This window comes from Carcharodon carcharias, chromosome 3 (assembly GCF_017639515.1).
Source record: "Carcharodon carcharias isolate sCarCar2 chromosome 3, sCarCar2.pri, whole genome shotgun sequence".
In the NCBI taxonomy this organism is placed as follows: domain Eukaryota; kingdom Metazoa; phylum Chordata; class Chondrichthyes; order Lamniformes; family Lamnidae; genus Carcharodon; species Carcharodon carcharias.
Window position 1 is genome coordinate 91768469 of NC_054469.1, and position 23615 is coordinate 91792083.

Here is a 23615-nt window from a genome sequence, read left to right on the forward strand (position 1 = left end):
GCGGGTTTTCACGCCGTATTGTTCTCTTCCCGCCTCATTAATTACGCAGCCAGAGGAACACATTGTCTTGCTGGCAGCAGGCCTCTGAATCGCCCGCCATGTTGTTGATGTGCCGCTTTCTCACACCGGGCACCAGATTTAAACTGTAACTGTATGCACACTTTTCAATGCTTGAAGCCCAGGACTGCTTCAGTGAAAACATAGCCCCAAAAGCCAAGAAGAATTCAGAGACCCATCAGTGGAATGCCTTACGGAGGTCCTCAATTATGTCCTCCACCCCATTCTGGCCACAGGAGGTCCAGCAATCTCACCATCCTGGCTTGAGAGGCGAAGTCAGTGGTGGTCAGTGTCAACGCTGCACAGAAGAGGTTGGCCATCCAGTGCAGAAAGAGGCTGAATGATCTCATCTGTGCTGCCAGCATAAGGCAACCATCTCATCGCTCTAAACTCACATATTCACAAGGACATCACGCATTCACTGGCATCTCACTCACTGTCAGCTCAAGGAACTCGGTCTCTCACACATACCCTCACATCTCCATCTGGCCTCATCTCTTCAGCCCTCGCCATCTTGAGGCCACTTGGATAGATCAACATGTGCCCCCACACACACCCTGGGATACTCCCCTTCCCCAGTACAGCTCTCATCCTGCAGCCTCTTACCTTGCCTGATGCTACTTCTCTCCCTTCCCGAAGCAAGTCCTAGCTCTGCAGCCCTTGAAAAGCCACCCAAGCCTTATGGCTGGCCTGGTAAGTAGAGATCTACCCATAAGCCCCCCTAATATTGATGTGGTGCTGCCTGCAAAGCCTGGCACTGATGACCATAAGTGCTGCCTGAAGCAAGGTAGGCAAATAAACCTTGAAGTCTTGAGTGAAGTGAGGTGCACATCATTTATATGCAGTTATGAAATACATTGGCATGGAATCACGCCAATGTGCCTGGATCATTAAGGGTAGAGCAGGCAGGGCAGGGCTCATAATGAGATGCTAAAGTATTAAAATTAGGTTCCTGACATGCGGCGGTGGGAGCCGTGGCCTGCCATTGATGGGTGGAATGGACAATCACAAACTGGTTTCATGGTGGCGTGAAACCGGTTTTTGGCCTTGCCATGTCACCTGCTCATGACAGTCATGATGCTTGCCGCCATGGGACCAGACAATTCTGCTTTGTATCGCCGTTACTTCATGGTCGCTGAGTCAAAACTCTGGAACTCCCTCCCTAACAGCACTGTGGGTGTACCTACACCACATAGACTGCAATGGTTCAAGAAGGCAGCTCATCACCACCTTCTCAAGGGCAACTCGGGATTGGCAATAAAAGTGCTGGCCTAGCCAGCCACGCCCATGTCCCATTAAGGATAAAAGAAAAAGGACCAGTGCTTGAGCCTCAAGTGATTAATATATATATATATATATATATAGGCGTGGACCTGATCGCCGTCTGCAATCGGGTCCATGCCGCCATTTTATGCGGGCGGGCCAATTAAGGCCCACCCAGTGTATTACTCGACTCCCAAGGATAGTGGGCGGTGGGCATACACAGACCGCCGGGTCCAGTGGCGACCCGGCAGCCTGTTTAAATGAAGGCCTGGCAGCCTTTGCAATGCTGCTCACAATGGCCGGGGGAAGAGCACAGCAGAGGGCTACTGTGCAGCACGCAAGTCGGGAGGGTAGGCCAGTGGGGCAGGCATGTCTGGAGGGTAGGCTAGTGGGCAGGCCAGGCTGGAGGGTAAGCCAGAGGGGCATTGTAGCCCTCGTTTCTCGGATGAGTGCCTGGCTGCGCTCCTGGAGGAGGTGGTAGCTCAGCGGGAGATCCTGATTCAGAGGGACCGGAGGCGGAGGCCTCCCCACCTGACCAACTGTGCATGGGGGGAGGTGGCCGAGAGTGTGAGCTCCCATGATGTGGTGCGGTGCACATGGGTCCAGTGCCGCAAAAGATTCAATGACATTCTGCACTTAGGAAGGGTGGTTACCATGTTGGCTGAGGTTATTTAATGCAGCCGTCACCCTTTCCCCTCAGCACTGCACCCCACCCCACTCCCCCCACCACAAAACCTGTAATGTAACAATGTGTGGTCCTGAACGAGGAGATGTTTCAGGTACAGCTAGAAACATTCCAACAAGAGGAAAAGGAGGGAACTAAAGCCAGGTCACTTTTGATGACGAGGGCGATAAAGAAAATGACTAAACAAAAAAACAACGGTGAATTCTTCAAGCAAGTACCAGGCTAAATACAATTCAGGTGGCAAGTGAAGAGGAAAATAAGACTGGCAAAGAGAGAATTTGAGAATAGGATGGCAGTTAACATAAAAGATAACCCAAAAGCCTTCTAACGGTGTGGAAATAGTAAGCAGGTATTAAGAGATGGGGTGGAGCCTTTTAAGGGACAAAGAGGGCGATATATGTTTAAAGCGATGGGACAAGGCTAGGGTAGTGTGCATTGGTGTTTACTAAGGAAGAGGATGCTGACAAAATATCAATGGAAATAGAGATTGCAGATGTAATGGGTGTGGTTAAATTGAGAGGCAGGATGTACTGGAAAGGCTGGCTACATTTGGAGTGGAGATGTCACTTGGTCCGGATGGCTTGCAACCCAGGTTTCTCATGGGAGGGTGGAAATAATTGAAGAACTTACCATAGTCTTCCAATCTTCCCTAGATATGGGGAAATGCCATAGGATTGGAGTGTAGCAAATATGATACCTTTGTTTAAGAAAGTATGTAAGGACATTCCTTGAAACTACATGCTGATCAGTTTAGTATCAGTTGTGGGAATGTTTTAGAAAGAAAAGTTGGGGAGAAAAAATTAATTGGCACTTGAAGAGGTTTGATTTAATTAAGGATAGCCAGTACGGATTAGTAAAAGGCATATCGTGCTTGACTAATCTCATTGAATTTTTGATGAAGCAACAGAGAAGGCTGCTGAAGGGAATGCAGTGATGATGTCCCTATGGATTTTAAGGGCAGAATTTTCTGGCTGGTGGATGGGCAGAGTGGGAGTGGGTGTGGACCCGATTGCCACCGATGATCATGTCTGTGCCGCCATTTTACACGGCCGGGTCAATTAATGCCCGCCTAGTGTGAATCACGGCTCCTGAGGACAGTGGGAGTGGGCGGGCAGCTGCGGGATTGCAATGACCATCAAGTCCAATGGTGACCTGGTGACCTGTTTTAAAAAAGCCGCTGCAGCCTTTCAAAGGCTGAGAAACACGGCTACTGGAAGGGCTCCCCAGAGCGCTGCTGGTGAGCAGGCCAGACAGGAGGGTAGGGCAGTGGGGCACTGTGCCCCTCGCTTTTTGGGTGATAGCTTTGCTGCTCTCCTCAAGGAGGTGGCAGCATGGCGGGAGGTCCTTGTACCCCAGGATGGGAGGAGGAGGCCCCCTCCACCTGATCAAACATGCCTGGGAGGAGGTGGTGAGCTCCCATGATGTAGTGCGACGCACCTGGATCCAGTGTCACAAGTGTTTCAATGACCTGTTCCGCTTGGGAAAGGTGAGTACTTGGCATTGGTCACTTAACCCAGCAGGCATGCTTTCCCCCTGGTGCACCCCCTGCCCCAAGTCTGAGTGTAGCGACTGCATTGAATCATTGACGGCATGTGTCTTTCGCTGGGTGGGCCAGCAGATATTGCCCATGCAGAGGTCACCCTGAGGGGGTGGTGAAGAGATGGGTTCTGCAGCATGTGGTACACTGAGTCCCATATTACTGTTATGGGGGCAACCTAGAGGAGCTGCACCTAGGCGCAGAGCTGGAACTCCAGGACATGTCAAAGTCAGGATGATGACATACTGGGACGGGAGCTTCAAGGTGGCGTGGCACCGATTGATCTGCTGTCCTCTGCACTCCATGTGCTTGTGCCTCCTTGCTATGTAAGGTTAGACCTTGTGATGCCAAATGTGATGTAGGCAGCATTTGGCCAAGCGGAGGGAGGGGGGACAGGCCCGGCATCTTTGTGTGAGTGTTTGGCAGCAGTGGGGTGAGGAGGCATTGGAGCCCTGCAATGTCCCACTCTGGTTGGGGTGGGCCATCTGGAAAGAGAATCCAGGTACAATTAGCACTAATCAATGCTCTTCTCTTCTTTTCAGGGGAAGAACGCTCATAATGCCGCTGAGCGGGTGGGGGCTGCCCAGGTGGCGATGCTTAGCTGGTTCGAGCTGGAGGCCCTAGATCTGGAGAGGCACCATGTGCCCAGGTCCACTGGTGTCGATGAGGCTGGTGTGCCACAGGCAGGTATGTTTGCCCAGCACTGAGGACACCATTGTTCCTCCAACAGCCATGGCACCGCTGAATGTTCAGTGATTGAGGTTTGTAACATGGCTTGACCATTGCTTATGGAAGAATGAACACATAATGGTCCAGGGGACAGGGATGCACATTGATACTGTCTCTACATTAGCTCATCAAATATCCTTGTTCTTCCTTTCAGCATCACTGGAGCAGGGCCAGGAGGAGGAGCAGCAGGGAGCCCCTCTCATACCTGAGGGCCCTGAAGTCTCGGACTCACCAATGTCACACCATCTCTGCCAGGCAGGCACCAGCACAGATTCTAGCACCTTTGTGGGAATTTAAACATAGGCTAGTGTCCCAGTCCGACAGCGGTGAGGGCACTTCACAGGCGCCGAAGGAGTTGGTGGAGACAGAAAGTGCCCATGATGCCAGCAGTCGGGGGACTGCAGGGGACCAGGCACATGCTCAGCCGGTGCCTGATGATGTCCTTCTGGAGTCGTCTGCGATGCAGCAACCACATGAAATGCAGCCAGGTGTGCGGGAGGTTCTGGCGGAGATATGTGAGGCAATGTTTGGCTTGGTTTCTGTGGTGGAGGAGTCTATGTGGATAATTGGCAATGCAATGAGCCTCATGGCTGAACACTATGCGCCCTCCATGGAGAGAGTGGCAACTCTCATGGAAAGGCTCCTCCAGGAGACCAATCAGGGCTTCCTGGGGATGCGCCCGGACCAGCAAGCCCTCACATTGGCATTGACCTCAGCTGGTCAGTGCCAGTGTGGGAGATGGTCTGGGCACCAAGTTTCCCAGCTCAGTGCCCATCAATCTACGGTGAACAGGGAGGTCTGAAGTGACCTCACGTCGGTACAGTAGCTGCCTGTCATCTCTGCGGGCTCCTCTCAGGGTGCTCCGGATGAGGGTAGCAGCTCGTCTGCCAGTGACCATTGCATCAGATGAGGCTGTGATGACTGGGGAGATGCCAGCTATGGAATTGACAGCTCCCTCCCAGGCGGGGCCAGCTCAGGCTCCACAGGCCCGAGGATGACCACCAAGGTCATCGAGGCTAACTGGACAGCAGAGTGAGCAGGCTGTCTCAGATGCCAGTCCCAGGAAGGGGGCAGCACTAAGATGTAGCACCCGAAAATGTAAACATAAGGCACCTTAGGCACACTATGGGTTTATCACTGGTGCTTTTGTGTTGGCCCGCAATGAGGTCTTTATGAATTGGTGTGATGTTGAACACATTAGTCATTTTGTTCTCTTAAGTTGCTTTTGTTACATTAAATTTAGACATGTTACCATGGTTGAGGGTGCCTCTTCTTCTGCAGGTGGATGGTTACCAAGAATGTTATGAGTGATTTATGGGACATTCAACTTTATTAACAAGGCCCTTAGTGAATGTTCCTATCCAGGCAGATTTTGCACTCAGGTATGGAGTATGGAGTCTGCAGCCCAGGAGGAGATCCATATGTGGTGTGCTAGCTGAAGGTTCATTGGATTAAAGTCTCCCGGGTGTCCCTGCCTCCCTGGAGTATGCCTGGGTCAGTGACTAACCCCTCAGTGTTTCCCTGTGCATGCTCAGGTTCGGACTCACTGCTGGACTCATCGTGTGCAACTGCAGCAATTGCGTCTGCATCTTCTTCGTCCACAGCATCCCCCCTTTCTACACAGCGCAGCATGCAACCAATATCAGCAACCACTATCTGTGGGGGTTACTGGACGCGCCCCCTGAACGGTCCAGGCATTGGAAGTGCATTTTGAGAAGACCAATGGTTCTCTCTGCCACAGCCCTTGTGGAGGTATGGCTCCTATTGTACCGCTGCTCAGCTTCTGTTCTTGGATGGCGGAGAATTGTCATGAGCCACCTTCTAAGGGGATAGCCCTTGTCACCCAGCAGCCATCCATCCAGCCGGGCTGGAGCACTGAAGATCCCTGGCACTCGGGAGCATCGGAGGGTGTAGGTGTCGTGGGAGCTGCTTGGGTACCTTTCACAAACTTGTAGAATCTGCACCCTGTGATCACACACTATCTGCACATTCATAGAGTGGAATCCCTTCCTATTGGTGAAGGCACAGGGCTCACTCACTGGTGCCTTGATGGCCACACGTGTGCAGTCTATTGCACCGTGGATGTGGGGGAAGCCAGCAATGGCCACAAAGCCTCTGGCTCGCCGTGTCTGGCTTGCCTGGTCCCAACGATAGAGAATGAAGGTCAATGCACACCTGAAACTGCTTGACACAAGTATGGACAGCTGATTGGGAAACACCACAAAGATCACCCACCGACCCTGGAAGGAGCAGAGGCATAGAAGTTGAGGGCAGCTGTGACCTTTAGAGCGACTGGCATGGGTTGTCCACCCACACAGTTAGCAGAGATCTGACAGATATAGTTGACTGTCTCCCCTGAGAGACGGAGCCTCCTTCAGCACTACACCTCAGACTTATTGAGCTAGCTGTTTCGCTGCCTGTATACCCTGGCCGCAGGATAGTGGTGTCTTCTGCAGCCCCTTCCACCTTGGACTACCTCTTGGTCCTGCACCCCTTATGCCTGTGCCACTCCTCCAAAAGGTGGCTCCCCTGGAGGCTGAATGTGGACTCCTGGCCTAGCCCTCCCTTCCTCTTCTGAGGAGGTGCCTCCAGTGGAGAGTTCAACTCCCATTCTCAGGCTAAGGGAAGGCTTCCTGAAACCTGCAGAGTGCTGACCTGAAGGTTGTGAGACCAGTCCAAGCAGCCGGTCTGTGTTTTGAAGTATTGCAGCTCACACAGGCAAGTATCAGTTACTTTGAAAATTAAATATTTCACAGAGCACACTCGCAACCCCACTGAACCCTCTTATCCCGCCTGTGGGTGAGGTTTATACAAATGTGTCCTACCTGCCTACATGTTGCGCCCATGCGACGATCTGAAGATCACATGGGCACTGAAAAATTGCTGTCTATTGGTGCCTCAAGGGCCTTAAGTGGCCCATTAATTAATGGCGGGCGCGCACTCACTGAAATATCGTGATGGAGTGCAGTGACGTCAGGACGCTTGCCCGATGTCACCACGTGTCATTTTACATGTCAGTGTGTTGGTCCCACCCTCGCACGCCAACGGGAAAATTCAGCCCTAAGTGTTTACCAAAGTACCAATGACTGGTTAGCAAAATTGAGACTCAGGTTCACTTCAGCTTGGATACCAAAGCAGCTTAGGGACAGAAAAGAGCAAGTCATGATAAATGGTTGTTTTTCAGACTGGAGGATGGTGGACAATCGTATTCGCAAAGGATCAATATTAAGACCTCTGAATTTTTGATATATATGAATAATGTGACTATTGGAATGCAGAGTAAAATTTCAAAATTTGTTCATGATACCAAACTTGGAGTTGTGGCAAACAATGAGGTACAGATCAATTCAACTGCAACAGACATAGATAGGCGACGAAAATGGGGAGATAAATTACAAATGGAATATAACACAGGAAGGATAGGGAGAAGCCATTAATTTCACCACTCTCTAAACAGTGTGCAGGGACAGAAGGAACTGGGGATTCATGTGTATAGATATTTTAAGGTGGCAGGACAAATTGGGAGACTGGTTAGCAAAACATATGGCATCGACTGTCCAGAGTGTGCTTTGCCAGTGGTTTGTTTAAATCTATGTGCAGAATTTTGCCCTTGGCCTGCGGGATCTGCGGGGGGGTGGGGGTGGGATGGTGGTGGTGGGGCAGGGCCTGACCGTTGCCCGACTGCCCAGCTTAAGAAGTGCCTGTGGCATGAGCGCCAAGGGGTAGGTGGGGAGGAGGGTCCTCGATGTCCGCCGGGTCCAATGGCGACCAGGTGGCTGATTCAAATGCGGCCTCGGCAGCCCTTGAAAGGCTGCCACTGAAGGACGCGGAAGTTGCGATGGACGGCATTGCAGGTAGACAAAGCAGGCGGGGGGACAGGTTGGCGGGGCATTCACCCCCTCATTTTTATGAGTGTCTTGCTACCCTCCTGGAAGTGGTGGCAGTGCAGAGAGAAACCCTTGTCCCCAGGGATGAGAGGAGGAGGCCCTCTGACCTCACCAAAATGGCTTGGGAGGAGGTGGCACACAGGGTAAGCAGCAATGATGTGATGAGGCATGGGTCACTTTGCAGACCAGTTAAGAACTGCCCATCCCCCTGTGAACCTCAGAGTTGTTAAAGTGTGAGTGGCAAATATCAATGAGGCAGGATCTGGGCAAGGGGTGAGCCCTGGCTGCTTGGACTGAGTGCCTTGTGGCTCCAGAGTCATGAATCGGCTGAGCTCTGCGAGGTGTTCCTCACCTGGGGTTGGCCAGGCTGCAATGTCGCTGCAGGTACAGAGTGGACTAATCGATGCTCTTCTATCTTTTCAGGAGAAAACATCCCATAGCATTGCAGAGAGGTCACGTACTGGCAGGAACCGCCACACCTACTAATCCTCACTTGTTATGAGCAGGAGGCCCTGGAGCTGGATAGGCACGATGCACCTAGGTCAAGCAGCCGCTGTGAGGTTGGGGTGCCACTGGGAGGTAAGACCGCAGTGCACTGAGCTGATTGCAATCATCCCACTGTAGTCTCTATATTGATGTGAGCCTCAAACCTGGAATCCCCATTGATAATGGAAAGACAAGGCACCCTGATACATATCTCTGCCTCGTGAGGCTGCCAGGCATGCACAATAACAGTGCCATGACTTTAACTAATGACATGTCCTTGTTCTTCCTTTTAGGCTCAGCACCAGCCCCTCGGGATGAGGTGCCTGAAGGCCCACCCTTGAACCCCGAGGACAACCCCAATCAAAACGCACCTGCATCACACCCTCTCAACCAAGCAGGCACCAGCACCTCGGTGGGCATTTGATCGCCGGCTACTATCTCGGTGCACATTGGTGAGGGCACTTCACTCTCGATTGAGGTGCAGGCAGAGGCAGAGAGTGCAGAGGGCGCCAGCAGTCAGAGGACAGCTGGGGACCAGGACAATGCTCAGTCGTTGGCTGATGATGATCCTCTGGAGTCGTTCATGAGGCAGCAGATGCTGGATGTCCAGCAGGGTGTGTGGGAGGATCTGGCGGGGATCCATGAGGGAATGTGTGCCATGGTGTCCGTTGTGGAGGAGTCCTTGCAGAGCATGAACACTGTGTTGACCCTCATGGCTGAGCGCACTGCCTCCTCCATGGAGACAGTGGCGAATCTCATGGAGAGGCTCCTCCAGGGACTTAATCAGGGGTTCCTGGGATGGGCTCAGACCTACAAGCCCTCACACAGGCAATAACCTCAGGTGGTTAGTGTCAGTGTGGGAGATGGATGGGGCACCCAGTATCCCAGCTCGATGCCTGTCCATCAGTGGTGAGCAGGGAAGTCCAGAGCTACCTGAAGTTGGTGCACGACCTGCCTGTCATCTCTGCGGGCTTCTCTCAGGGTGCTCTGGATGATGGCAGCAGCTCCTCTGTCCCTCTGCCAATGACCGTGGCATCCAATGAGGCTGTGGCGACTGGGGAGATGCCAGCTGTGGAAATGGCCTCTCCCTACCAGATGGGGCCAGCACAGGCTCCATGGGCCAGAGGATACCGGTCAAAGTCATCAAGGCCAACAGGATAGCACAGTGAGCAAACTGTCTCCACTGCCAGTGCCAGCGAGGGGGGAGCACCTAGATGTGGCACCCCCAAGTGCAAACTTAAAGCATCTTAAACACTACATGGCCTGATCATGGGTCATATTTGTTTCTCCCATTTTTCCATTCAGTGTTTATTGGTCTGATGGAAAACAGCTGTCAATGTTAATTTGTAGAATGTTTGCCAGGCACTAGTTAATTCAATGTGTTTTTGTGCAACTGGCCTTTGCTGCTTCATTTGTTCTGTAGATGCGGGTTAAGCCATGATGTTATGATGGATGTGTTTCTCCTTAAACTTTATTGAAATGGCACATTGTGTATGTTGTTGACCAAGGAACTGATCCTGTCAGGGATCGAGTATGGAGCTTGTATCCCTGGCATGTGGTGGCGGCTCTTATTTGGGAGGCTAGCTGAAGGAACATTGGATCAAAGTGTCCTGGGTATCCCTGTCTCCCTGGAGGTTGCCCAGGTCTGCATCTTTGCCATCAGTGTTCTCCTGACAGTGCTCGTCCTCAGGCTCACTACTGGACTCATCATCTGTTGCCCAAGCAGCCACATCAAGATCTTCTTCCTCCACTGCGCTCCCCCACTGCCCCTTTCCAGTGCCAGATTGTGGAGAGCACAGCATGCAACCACTATCAGTGACACATGATCTGGGGGGTATTAGAGCATTGAAACCACATCTTGAGAAGACCGATAGTTCTCTCTAACACCGCCCTTGTGAGGTGTGGCTCCTGTTGTACTGCTGCTCGGCCTCTGTTCTTGGGTGGCGGAGAGGCATCATGAGCCGCCTTTTGAATGGATATCCCTTGTCACCCAGCAGCCAGCCATCAAGCGGGTCTGGAGCACTGAAGAGCCCCGACACCTGGGAGTGTCTGAGGATGTAAGCATCATGGGAGCTGCCTGGGTACCTTGCACAGGCTTGTAGAATCTGCATCCTGTGATCACACACTATCTGCACGTTCAAGGAGTGGAAGCCCTTCCTGTTGACGAAGGCACCGGGCTCACCTGCTGGCGCCTTGATGGCCACGTGTACAGCCTATAGCACCCTGGACGCGGGGGAAGCCAGCAATCGCTGCAAAGCCTCTGGCTCACTGTGTCTGGCTGGCCTCATCTGTGTGGTGGTGAATGAAAGTCAATGCATGACTGAGCTTCAGTCACCAGCTTGATGAAACTGTAGACAGCTGATTGGGAGACTTCACACAGATCCCCTACTGAGCCTTGGAAGGGGCCAGAGTCATAGGTGTTGAGGACCACTGTGACCTTCAGCACCACTGGCTTGGGGTGTCTGCCCACACAGTTGGAGGTGATCTCAGGGCCGATCTCCTGACAAATGGAGGTCACTGTCTCCCTTGAGAGGCGGAGCCTCCTTTGGCATTGCACTTCAGACATATTGAGGTAGCTGCATCGTCGCCTGTAAACCCTGGCAGCAGGGTAGTGGTGTCTTCTGCTGCCCCTTCTGTCTTGGACTTCCTGTTGGCCCTGCACCCCTTGTGCCTGTGCCTCTCCTCCCACAGGTCACTCCCCTGGAGGTTGAATAGGGACACCTGGCCTCTTCCTTCTTCTGGCCCAATCTTCCTCCTCAGAGGCGGTGCCTCCAGCAGAGCCACAATCCCCATTCCCAGGGTAAGGGAAGGCTGTCTGATACCTGGAAGGCCCCAACTGGTATGAATCCTCCAGGGGCCTGGAAAACAATACTGAGTCCTGAACCAAAGTCTCTTATTCCTGTCAAAGCCGCTCTGAGACGAAATGAAGATGTCCTGTTCACACAAGCAACCAGTAACAACTTATATCCTAAGCTACAAACTACTCACATTTACAAGCCCGCTGACCCCTTTTACCTGCCCGTGGATGAGGTTTTTGAAAATGTAGCCTGCTTGCCTGCCCGTTTAGCCTGTGCGATGGCCTGAAAATCACACAGGCTATGTAAACTCCAAGACAATTGGTGTCTCAAGGGCCTTAACTGGCCTCTTAAATAATGGCGGGTGCGGAATGAAGACGGATGCAGCAGGTGAGCTGCACTTCACTCAAGATTTCAAGGTTTGCCTATCTTGCTTCAGGCAGGACTCGCAGTCATCAGCTCAAGGCTTCACATGCAGCACAACATCACTTTTAGGGGGGCTCACGGCAGGTCTCTATTTACCAGACCAGCTAAAAGGGAACGTGGGGGTTGGCTTTGTATGGCTGCAGGGCTAGGGTTTGCTTGGGGAAGGTGGAGGAGTGGCCTCAGGCAAAGGAATAGGCTGCTGAGTGAGGGCTGTACTGGGGAAGGGGGATATCCCAGGGTGTGTGTGGGGGCACATATTGATCTGTGCAAGTGGCCTCAGGATGGTGAGGGCTGAGGAGGCAGTCTCCAGAGATGAGGCCAGATGGAGATGTGAGGGTGTGTGTGAGTGAGTGAGTGATCCCTTTAACTGGCAGTGAGTGGATGCCAGTAAATGTGTGATGGGCCTCAGTGTGAGAGTTTAGAGTGATGAGACTGTTGCCTTATCCTGGTGGCATGGATGAGGTCATTCATCCTCTTTCTGCATTGGATGGCCAATCTCCTCTGTGCAGCATTGGCATTGGTCACCACTGTCACCGCCTACCAAGCTGAAGTGGTAATGTAGCTGTCCCTCCTGCAACCAGAGTGGGGGTAGAGGACAGCAGGGCATGGCTCCATGGTGTCCAAAAGGTGCTTGAGGGATGCATCACCAAACCTGGGGCTGCAGTCTTTTTGCCTTTTGGGGCCATCCTCTCTTTTTGTGCAGCGGTCCTGGGATGGAAGCACTGAGAGGTGTGCACACAGCTGCACTTTAAATATGGTGCCTGGCATACTGAAATGGCAAGGTGATAGCGTGGTGGGTGAATGAGACCCCACCCTGCATGGAAATGACATGTTTCCCAGGAATGCAAAATTAATGCAGCGTTTTTGGGATGATAAGGCGTGAAAAGCCACCATTGTGGCCAACGGGTAAAACGCCGTTTCACCCACCAGCCACTGCACTTAGTGCAAACCTAGTATGATTTTACCCATTGTGTCATACTGACATTATGTAAAGCCTGTTCATTTTCCAGTTGAAGATCTTTCTGCTTTGCATCTTCACCCTCGTCTGTCTTGCCACTAATGTCGTGTATGAGCTCATGCTTGTGTGTGGTTTTTTAAAATTCATTCATGGGATGTGGGCTTCGCTGGCTGGGCCAGCATTTAATGCCCATCCCTAGTTGCCCTTGAGAAGATGGTGGTGAGCTGCCTTCTTGAACCACTGTAGTCCTTGTGGTGTAGGTACGCCCACAGTGCTGTTAGGCAGGGAGTTCCAGGATTTTGACCCAGCGACAGTGAAGGAATGGCGATATATTACCAAATCAGGGTGGTGAGTGACTTGGGGGGATCTTCCAGGTGGTGGTGTTCCCATCTATCTGCTGCCTTTGTCCTTCTAGGTGGTAGTGGTCGTGGGTTTGGCAGGTGCTGTCTAAGGAGTTTTGGTGAACTCCTGCTCTCTGGCACACTCTCTGTTGTTGCTGTCAGTACGTTGGCAGGTAAAATCAATGAAAACCCTAAGATGTCTTAGCAGTACATTAAGAACAAGAGAATAACGAAGGAAAAGGTACGGCTTATCAGAGATGCACATGGTAACTTTGGGTTGATGCAGAAGATGTGGGCATGGTTCTCAATGAGTCTCTGGCTTCACTAAGGAGAGGGATGATGCAGACATTCAAGTTAAAGAGAAGGAGTGTAAAACTTTTGATACAGTAAGCACAGTGAGAGAGGAAGTATTGGAGGGACTGGCATCCTTGAAGGTGGATAAGTCACCAGGGCCGGAAGGATTGTATCCCAGGCTGTTGAAGGAAGCCAGGAAGGAAATAATGGATGCTCTGAGGATCATTTTCCAATCCTCACTAGATACAGGCGAGGTTGCCGAAGACTGGAGTGCTGCAAACTTTATACCATTATGGAAAAAGGATGCGAGGGATAGGCCAGAAAATTATAGGCTGGTCAGTTTGACTTTAGTGCTGGGCAAATTATTGGAATCAATTCTGAGGACAGGATAAACCATCACTTAGAAAGGCACGGATTGTTCAGGGATGGTCAGCATGGTTTTGTTAGGAGAGATCGTGTCTTACTTAATCAAATTTTTTGAGGCAGTAACAATGAGGGTAGTGCAGTGGATGTTGTCTACATGGATTTCAGTAAGGTATTTGACAATGTCCCACATGGCAGACTAGTCAGGAAAGTGAGATCTCATGGGATACAGAGGAAGGTGGTAGGCTGGATCCAAAATTAGCTCAGTGACAGGAAACTAAGGGTAATAGTGGATGGATGTATTTGAGAATGGAAGACGGTTCCACAGGGCTCAGTGTTGGACCCTTTGTGTTTGTTATATATACTAATGAATTAGACTTAAATATGGGAGGCATGATTGGGAAACTTGTAGATGAGACAAAAATTTGCCATGTAGTTGATAGTGTAGAGGATAGTTGTCGACTCCATAAAGATATCAATGGTCTGGTTGAGTAGGCGGAGAAGTGGAAAATAGAACTCAATTCAGAGAAGTGTGAATTAATACATTTAGGGAGGGCAAAGAAAGCAGGGAATACTCATTTAACGGGAAGTTATTGAAAGGGGTTGAGGAAGTGAGAGACCTTGGAGTGCATATCCACAGGACCTTGAAGGTAGCAGGACAGATGGACAAGGTGGTCAAGAAATCATATGGAATGCTTTCCTTTATTGGGAGAGGTATTGAATACAAAAGCAGGGATGTAATGATGGAACTGTATAAAATGCTGGTGAGGCCTCAGCTGGAATTTTGTGTACAGTTCTGGTCACCGCATTACAGGAAGGACATAATTGCTCTGGAGAGAGTGCAGAGGAGATTTAAAAGAACATTGCCAAGGCTTGAAAATTGCAGCTATGAGGAGAGATTGGATAGACTAGAGTTGTTTTCCTCAGAACAGAGAGGGCTAAGAGGTGATCAAATTGAGGTGTACAAAATTATGAGGTGCCTAGATAGGGTGGGCAGGAAAGACTTGTTTCCCCTAGCTGAGGGGTCAATTACCAGGTTGCATAGATTTAAGGCGATTGGTAGAAGGATTAGAGGGGACATTAGAATTTTTTTTTCACCCAGGGGGTAGGCTTCTGGAATTCACTGCCTAAGTTGATGGCCAAGGCTGAAAAACTCAACTCATTTAAAGGTATCTGGATCTGCAACTGAAGTGCTGTAACCTCCAAGGCTATGGGCCAGATGCTGGAAAGTGGGATTAAAATGAGTGGCTAGTATCTTTTTTCCTCTTTTTTTGGTCAGCGCAGACATGATGGGCTGAATGGCCTTTTTCTGCACTGTAACTTCTCAATGGTTCTATGGATTTTCCAGTCTCATCAGCAGTGGGCATCATGGCATCCGGGACCAGAAAATTTGGAGTGTGGCCAAAACTCTGTTTTCTTCGGGCATGAACATTTTTTGAAATTTTCCGCTGCCGACTTTCATGGCAGATCAGGTTACCCATCGCGCTATTTTGGGAACCACATTTGCAAGCATTTCAATCTCATGAATACTCATTAAAAATCCAGCTTGCAGGAATCATGCCCACATTCCAGGTCAAATGAAATCAAATCAAATGACTAATTTGACAGGCGTGAATCACGACCTGACAAAACTTGATGTGCTCCTGGCAAACTGCACCTAACACGTTACCTCAAGATTTGTACACGCAGTGTTCATCTACCTTTCACTGTGCTGCAACCACCACCGCTCTGCCTCCATTCCAAGGCTACTCAGGCAAGACCACTGGGAAGGCAAGAGGGTGGGTGATGTGGTATGCTGGAAGGTGAAGACTTGATGAGTACAGGAGCAAGGATGTCTTACTGCTGTCTTACTTATCTGCTCCTATCACTGCTAGCTTGTCCCCACAACCACAATCCCCCCCCACAACTTCTCTCCCCCCCACCACCCCCCCCACCCCACCCCACCCCCACCCCACCTTAAACCAGCTTATATTTCACCCCTCTCCTATCTTTACTCACTTCTGTTGAAGGGTTATGCGGACTCGAAATGTCAACTTTGTTCTTCTCCGCCGATGCTGCCAGACCTGCTGAGCTTTTCCAGGTAATTCTGTTTTTGTTTTGTGATGTCTTACTGCAGCTGTACAGGGCCTTGGTGAGACCACACCTGGAGTATTGTATGCAGTTTTGGTTTTCTTACCTAAGAAAGGATATACTTACCATAGGGGAAGTGCAGCAAAGGCTCACCAGTCTGATTCCTGGGATTGCAGGATTGTCATATGAGCAGGAATTGTACTGACAAGGCCTGTTTCACTGGAGTTTAGAAGAATGAGACGGGACCTCATTGAAACATATAAAATTCTGACAGGGCTGGACAGACTGGATGCAGGGATAATGTTTCCTCTGGCTGGTGCCTAGAATAAGGTATCACAGTCTCAGAACACAGGGTAGGCCATTTAGGACTGAGATGAGAAGCTTCTTCACTCAGAGGGTGGCGAACCTATGGAACTTTCTACCACAGAATGCTGTGGAGGCAAGTCACTGAATATATTTAAGAAGGAAATAGATAGGTTTCTGGACTTTAAAGACATCAAAGGGCATGAGGAGAGCACAGGACCATGGCGTTGAGATAAAGGATCAGCTATGATCATTCTGAATGGTGGAGCAGGCTCCACGGGCCAAATGACCTACTCCTGCTCCTATTCTTATGTTTTTATGACTGGGGTGGTGGGGGTGGAGGGAAGCAAGACAAGGGCAAGGGAAAGTGCTACAAAGCAAAGGCTTGACTGGAGGGGTGTTGTGGAATGGAACAAGGGGAAAGGGTGCACAGAGGCACATGACTGGAGCGGGGGTGATGAATGGGGAAGAGTGCACAGAGGCACATAACTGTAGGTGGGGTGTCAAGAAGTTGGGGCCAGAAAGCATAGGCAGTCCTGAGCAAGTGTGCCACAAATTAGAGATATGTGCTTTTCGTGCCTGTCCTGCTCCCAGTCCAGGAAGGGGAAGGGCCTGCCCATCCTGTGTCAGTCATGCCCAGCATGGTGCACAGGGAGTGGTCAGTCCCTCACTCATGTCAGTCCTGGGGTCGGTAGTTTGATACCGGGCCACAGCCGGCACAGTCATAGTCAGGGGAGGCACCTTCAGCCTGGAGATGGGAAACATATAATGTAGTGGTGGCACTCAATGGTCTCATTGGGGGAGAGAGAGGTCTCTGTAAGTCACTGCAACATGCCTCAAGGTAGGGAAGGGTCAGGTTGACAAGAGGCATCAGCACATCAACATCAAATGGTTCAGTGGGGGGAGGGAGAAGAGGGATATCAATGACAATAATGATGGGATCAAGGATTGAAGGGAGAGGAAGGAGAGCAATCAGAGGGAGAGAAACTTCCACACTATGCTCCTCCAGCATGATGGGAAGGGCTTTCATGTTCATGCTCGGGGTTGGAAGCTGGTCTCATAGTAAAACCTGAGCACCGCCATTTCACAAGCTGATCCAGTGACACGGTTGAAAAATCACATATGAAAAATTTGCCAGGAAAGGGCTCAAAGGACCTATGGGAAGAGTTGACTGCTATACTTTTGGGTTGATTGAAGGGACACCTTACTAACTTCTGATTTAGCTAGTGTGGAGCACAGCTCAGCTGAGACATGTTAGGAAGGCTGTAATGCTAATTGAAGGATTTGGTCATCTTAACTCATGGCGTGCATTCTTGCAAGAACCAAATAAGGATTGGGGCCATAATTAGATTGGATATCAATGACCCTTTGCCCATCTCATAGGAAAGCGCAAAGATCTTAAGGATCCAACAGTAAATGGGTTAGGTCCAAAGTGCATAAGCCTAATGCCCCAAAGTGCTCTAGACATCAGAGCTGACAGGGTCAGGCTTTGCATGTCTCTCAAAATTAATGTTATTACATTAGTGCTAGTTGAGGCTGCATTCTAATCCAAAGGATTCAGTCTGACAGTGCCCTGACAGAGGCTGATGTCGGCAGCCTGCACCCATTCAGATCCAACCCCTTTGTGAAAGTGCTGCGATGCCTGGGATATTTGTGGGGATGGGGGAGGGGGGCCTTAACGGTGATGCTTAAGCCATTGCTAAAGCTGCAAGGGAAGACCAGGGGATGGAATGGCTGGAATGGGTGCAATCCAAGGGCTTCACAATTACTCCCTAGATTGCAAATGCAATTGATCATTGCTGGGTTATATTCAGTCATGTATTTGTTCAATGTTTCTGCAGAGGTGAGCAGGAACAGATAATAGGTGGAGCAGCCAACGTTGCCTTTTTCCTGGCTATCAGGAAACTGGTTACAAAAAATTAAGCTGAACTGGTCTGAAATATTTCAAGTGAGAACAGGAGGAGTTCCTGAGCTGTTAAAAAAATACAACAGTGTATTTTGTGACAAATTGGGAAAGTTTACAGGCTTACAAGCAAAAATATATGTAGATTCTCAGGTCACACCCGGTTCTTTAAGGCCAGACCTGTGCCTTCTGCTCTAAAAGTAAAGATGGATGCAAGATTGTGCTGCTTAGAGAAGCTGGGCATCTTCCAGCCAGTCCAATTTTTGGAATGGGCAATTTCCATAGTCCCAGTGATGAAACCTGATCAAACTATTTGTATTTGCAGGGACTAAAAATTAACCATGAATAAGGCAGCCAAACTAGATAATTATCCTATCCCGAGGATAAATATCTTGCATGCAAAGTGAGCTGGAGGCAAATCCTATACCAAACTGGATATGAGTCATGCATACCAACAGCTAGAGTTGGATTGCACATCTACAGGATATGTAACCATCAACACACACAAAGGCCTGTATCAATATACATGCCCACCCTTTGGAGCATCACCTGCTTGTGCAATCTTTCAAAGGAACATGAAAAGGCTTTTGTAAGGTCTTCTCTGAGTAGTAGTGTGCCTAGATGATATTCTGATCACAGGGTCTATGGAAACCAAACATTTGGCGAACCTGGAAGAGGTTTTAAGAAGATTTTTGAAAGCCAGTGTACAATTAAAGAAAGAGAAACGTGCATTCCGAGCACCAGAATTCACTTACCTTGGTCACCAGGTGGATGCCATGGGGTTGCCTTCAGTAGAGGAGAAAGCTAAGGTGATCATAGAGGCGCCTTCTTTTTCCAGTGTAACTGAACTCAAATCTTTATTAGGCATGATTAATTATTATAGCCGCTTCCTTCCCAACTTGTCAAAAGGGTTAGCACCATTACATCCATTGTTAAAAAAGAATCGTTGGTCATGGAATTCACAACAAAAAGGAGTCTTTGTGAAAGTTAAGAACCTATTATATTCATCAAGTATGCTGGTACATTATGACCCATCTAAACAATTAATATTAACATGTAATGTGTTTCCTTATGGTGTGGGAGCTGTGTTATCACACAGGATGGAAGATGGTTTTGAAAGACCAATCGGCTATGTCTCCAGAACCCTTTCTGCAGCTGAGAAGGGTTATTCACAACTTGGAAAGGAAGGCTTATCAGTAATATTTGGAGTGAAGAAATTGCACCAGTATTTGCATGGATGACATTTCACCATTGTGTCGGACCATAAACCATTAATCGGTTTATTCAGTGAGGATAAGGCCATTTCGCTGATAGTCTCAGCAATAATTCAACATTGGGCTTTGATATTATCTATGTATAAGTATACCTTTATGCACCATCCTGGCTTGCATATTGCAAATGTGGACACACTCAGACATCTCTTGTTACCAGATAGCATTGTACATGCTCCAGTGCCACAAGAAGTTGTGCTTGTGCTGAATTTCTTGGACTCTTCACCTATGTGTGCAAAGTAAATAAGGAATTGGACAAACAGATGCAATTTTCAGAATCACAGAATCACACAGTGCAGAAGAGGCCCTTCGGCCCATTGAGTCTGCACTGACATGTGAGAAACACCTGACCTACCTAGCTAATCCCATTTACCAGCTCTTGGCCCATAGCCTTGAATGTTATAACATGCCAAGTGCTCATCCAGATACTTTTTAAAGGATGTGAGGCAACCCGCCTCCACCACCCTCCCAGGCAGTGCATTCCAGACCGTCACCACCTCTGGTTGAAAAGGCTTTTCCTCACATCCCCCCTAAACCTCCAGCCCCTCACTTTGAACTTACTGTGGCTAACCCTTCAACTAAGGGGAACAGCTGCTCCCTATCCATCCTGCCCATGCCCCTCATAATCTTGTACACCTCGATCAGGTCGCCCCTCAGTCTTCTCTGCTCCAACGAAAACAACCCAAGTCTATCCAGCCTCTCTTCATAACTTAAATGTTTCATCCAGGCAACATCCTGGTGAATCTCCTCTGCATCCCCTCCAGTGCAGTCATATCCTTTCTATAATGTGGCGACCAGAACTGCACACAGTACTCCAGCTGTGGCCTCACCAAGGTTCTATACAACTCCAACACGACCTCCCTACTTTTGTAATCTATGCCTCGATTGATAAAGGCAAGTGTCCCATATGCCTTTTTCACCACCCTACTAACATGCCCCTCTGCTTCAGAGATCTATGGACACACACACACCAAGGTCCCTTTGTTCCTCAGGACTTCCTAGTGTCATGCCATTCATTGAATACTTCCTTGTTAAATTAACTGATTTTGTCAAAATTCAAAGATCTTGTATTGCAAGGGTGGCCAAATTCACCATTGTCTAAATAGACGAGACCATCCCATGCCCGTAAAACAGAGTTAAGTTGTCAAGATGGAACCTTGTTGTGAGGATCAAGTGTCATCGTCCCTTTACAAGTCAGAGGACCACTCTTTACAGAGCTTCACATTGCGCGTCCAGGCATTTCCAAGATGAAGATGCTTGCATGAAGCTATGTCTGGTGGCCAGGCGTAGACAGTGACATTGGAAGCATGGTCAAGCACTGTCTCCAGTGCCAGCAACAACAGAAGTTGTCTGGTTCAGCTCCACTACATCCGTGGGAGTGGCCTGGTCGACCCTGGGTTAGACTATATATCGATTATGTAGGTCCATTCATAGGTACCATGTCTTTATTGATTGTCAATACGCATTCTAAGTGGACGGAGGTGTATGAAGTTAGATCACCGACATCGAGTGCAACTATTGAAAGGCTGCGCCAATGTTTTTATATACATGGCCAACCAGAAGTCATTGTTTTGGATAATGGTACTGCCTTCGCTAATACAGAATTTCAGAGATTCATGAGTTTAAATGGAATCAGACATATTAAAACAGCACCATATTATTCCTCATCAAATGGGTTAGCTGAATGAGCAGTGCAAACTTTCAAACCTGGAATGAAGAGGTTATCCGAAGGTACTCTAGAAACTCGACCTTCATGTTTTCTTCTCAATTATCGTACTCCTCATGCAACTACAGGCTCAATGCTGTCTTAATTATTGATGAAAGACAACCTACATACATGGTTAAGGCTAATGTTTCCAAACTTAGAGGAGAAGGTAGAGAAGAATCAAAGTAATCAAAAATTGCATCATGATATTCGTAGCAAGGTTTACTGTCAGAGATACACTTTTTGTGTAGAATTTTGGAAGTGGACCCCATTGGGTTCTTGGTATAATTGTCTCATAAACTGGTCCCTTGTCTTTGCAGGTGTCAGTGAAAGACCAAATTGTCCAAAAACATGTGAATCATCTAAGGAATAGAGAGACATTCCAGCAACCAGCTATTCCGCCTGTGATTAACGTCAAACCATTAATCCCTGAGGTGCCAGATCGACCAAGAATAGACATACTTGATGTCTCTGGAGAATTGCCGAACCCTGAGCTGCTACTTTCTAATGAGTACCTGATGCTGCAGTTCTTGATCACGTTAGTCCAGTGTGAGAACCTAAAGTGGTAGAGCTACGCCGCTCTAACCGAATTAGAAAACCACCTTAGAGACTTCACCTTTAATCACCTGACCTGCATATATGTATATGTTGTAGATTAAAATGTTCTCTGTAAATGGGAAATATAAAAAAATAACTAAAGGGGGAGGAAATGTAGTGATTGAAGGGATAACTTTTCCTATTGCCTATTAGGGGTCACGCCATTGTTCTTGATGAATGAGCCCAAAGGCGTGGGTTATCCGGGGGTGGGGGGTGGGGGGGAGGTGGAGAGTTTTCAAGTTGTGGACCTGATTCAAGCATGTAGCTTCTGAAAGACCTCTGTAATAAAGTTACCTATTTCAAATAGAAACCTGTTTGGTACGTCAAGTCATTACACAAAGTATATATAGATTGCAAAAGCGCATGCCACCTTTGTGCTCTTAATATTTCTTAATTTTTCTTACCCTACTGCTACATCTAGGTGCTTCCCCGACATCCGCAGCAAGGCTGGGTCTGCAGCAGGTGGTGAGGGAACCAACAAAAGGGAAAAACATACTTGACCTCATCCTCACCAACCTGCTGACCGCAAATGCACCTGTCCATGACAGCACCAGTAGGCGATGAAGGCCCACCTTCATATTGAAGATAAACTCCATTGTGTTGTGTGGCACTACCACTACACAACACTAAATGGGATAGATTTTAAACAAATCTAGTGAATCAAGACTGGCAACCATGAGGCACTGTGGGCAATCAGCTGCAGCAGAATTGAACTCAACCACAATCTGTAACCTCATGGCCCAGCATACCCACCACTCTATCATTACCACCAAACCAGGGGATCAACCCTGGTTCAATGAAAAGTGAGGAGGGTATGCCAGGAGCAGCACCAGGCATATCTAAAAATGACATGTCAACCTGATGAAGCTACAACACAGGACTACCTGCGAGCCAAACAGCATAAGCAGAAAACCATGGACAAGTTTAAATAAGGCCCGCAAAGATGACCCAATGAGGTAATGGCAGGGTGGACAAATTGCACCCCTCCACAAGGTAAAAAAGTGCTTCACATTTATGCATATGTAATGAGCTGAAAAGTGAACGATCTGGCACAGAAACCTGCCACACCAGCCGGCAGGAAACACGACGCCTTTACTATCTGCCACTGCACTTAGGGCGGAATCATCCCAGATTTGCATGAAGCGTGGTAGTGGGCGGGTAAAATGATGCCACATTAGTTATGCATTCCCAGGAAACACGCTGTTTCAATGGTGGGAGGGCTCTCATTCGCCCATCATGCCATCACCTCGCCGCGCCATTACGCCGGGTTCCATATTTAAAGTCCAGGTGCGCGCACACATTTCAGTGCTTCCAGCCCAGAACTACTGCAGGGTAAATGTCATCGAAAGGCAAAAAGACTGCAGCCCCCAGGTTTAGTGATGCGTCACTGGAACGCCTTTTGAACACTGTGGAGGCCTGCTGCAATGCCCTCTACCCACACTCTGGCCACATGATGGGCAGCAGCATAACCAATCAGGCATGGGAGGTGGTGGTAGTGGTGATTAGTGTCAATGCTGCACAGAAGAGGTTGGCTATCCAGTGCAAATAGAGGATGAATGATCTCACCCGTGTAACCAGGGTACGGCAATGATTTCATCATTCTTAACTCACACATTCACTGGATCTCACTCACTGTCAGCTCAAGGGACATTACCGCCCATTCTTACACACAAACCGTCACATGTCCATCTGGCCTCATCTCCTCTGGAGACTGCTTCCTCAGCCCTCACCATCTTGAGGCCACTTGGACAGATCAACATGTGGCCCCTAGATGCACCCCTGGCATACCCTCCTTCCTCAGTACAGCCCTCTCCCTGCAGCCTCCTCCCATGCCTGAGGCCACTTCTCCCCCTTCCACAAGCAAGATTTTGCCCTGAGGCCATTGAAAAGCCACCCACATATGGCTGATCTGGTAGGTGGAGACCTACCCGCGAGTTCTGTGAGA

The 23615-nt window shown here is 49.2% G+C and overlaps 1 long non-coding RNA gene across 1 annotated transcript in view; it reads left to right on the forward strand.

Annotated features, from left to right (window-relative positions):
- The window catches only part of LOC121275734, a 34535-nt gene extending 12742 nt beyond the window's left edge, over nt 1-21793 (forward strand). The window contains exons 2-3 of the long non-coding RNA XR_005942558.1: nt 8582-8737; nt 21394-21793. This is a non-coding gene — a long non-coding RNA (uncharacterized LOC121275734). The remainder of the gene's footprint in view (nt 1-8581; nt 8738-21393) is intronic.
- Nucleotides 21794-23615: the final 1822 nt, after the last annotated feature.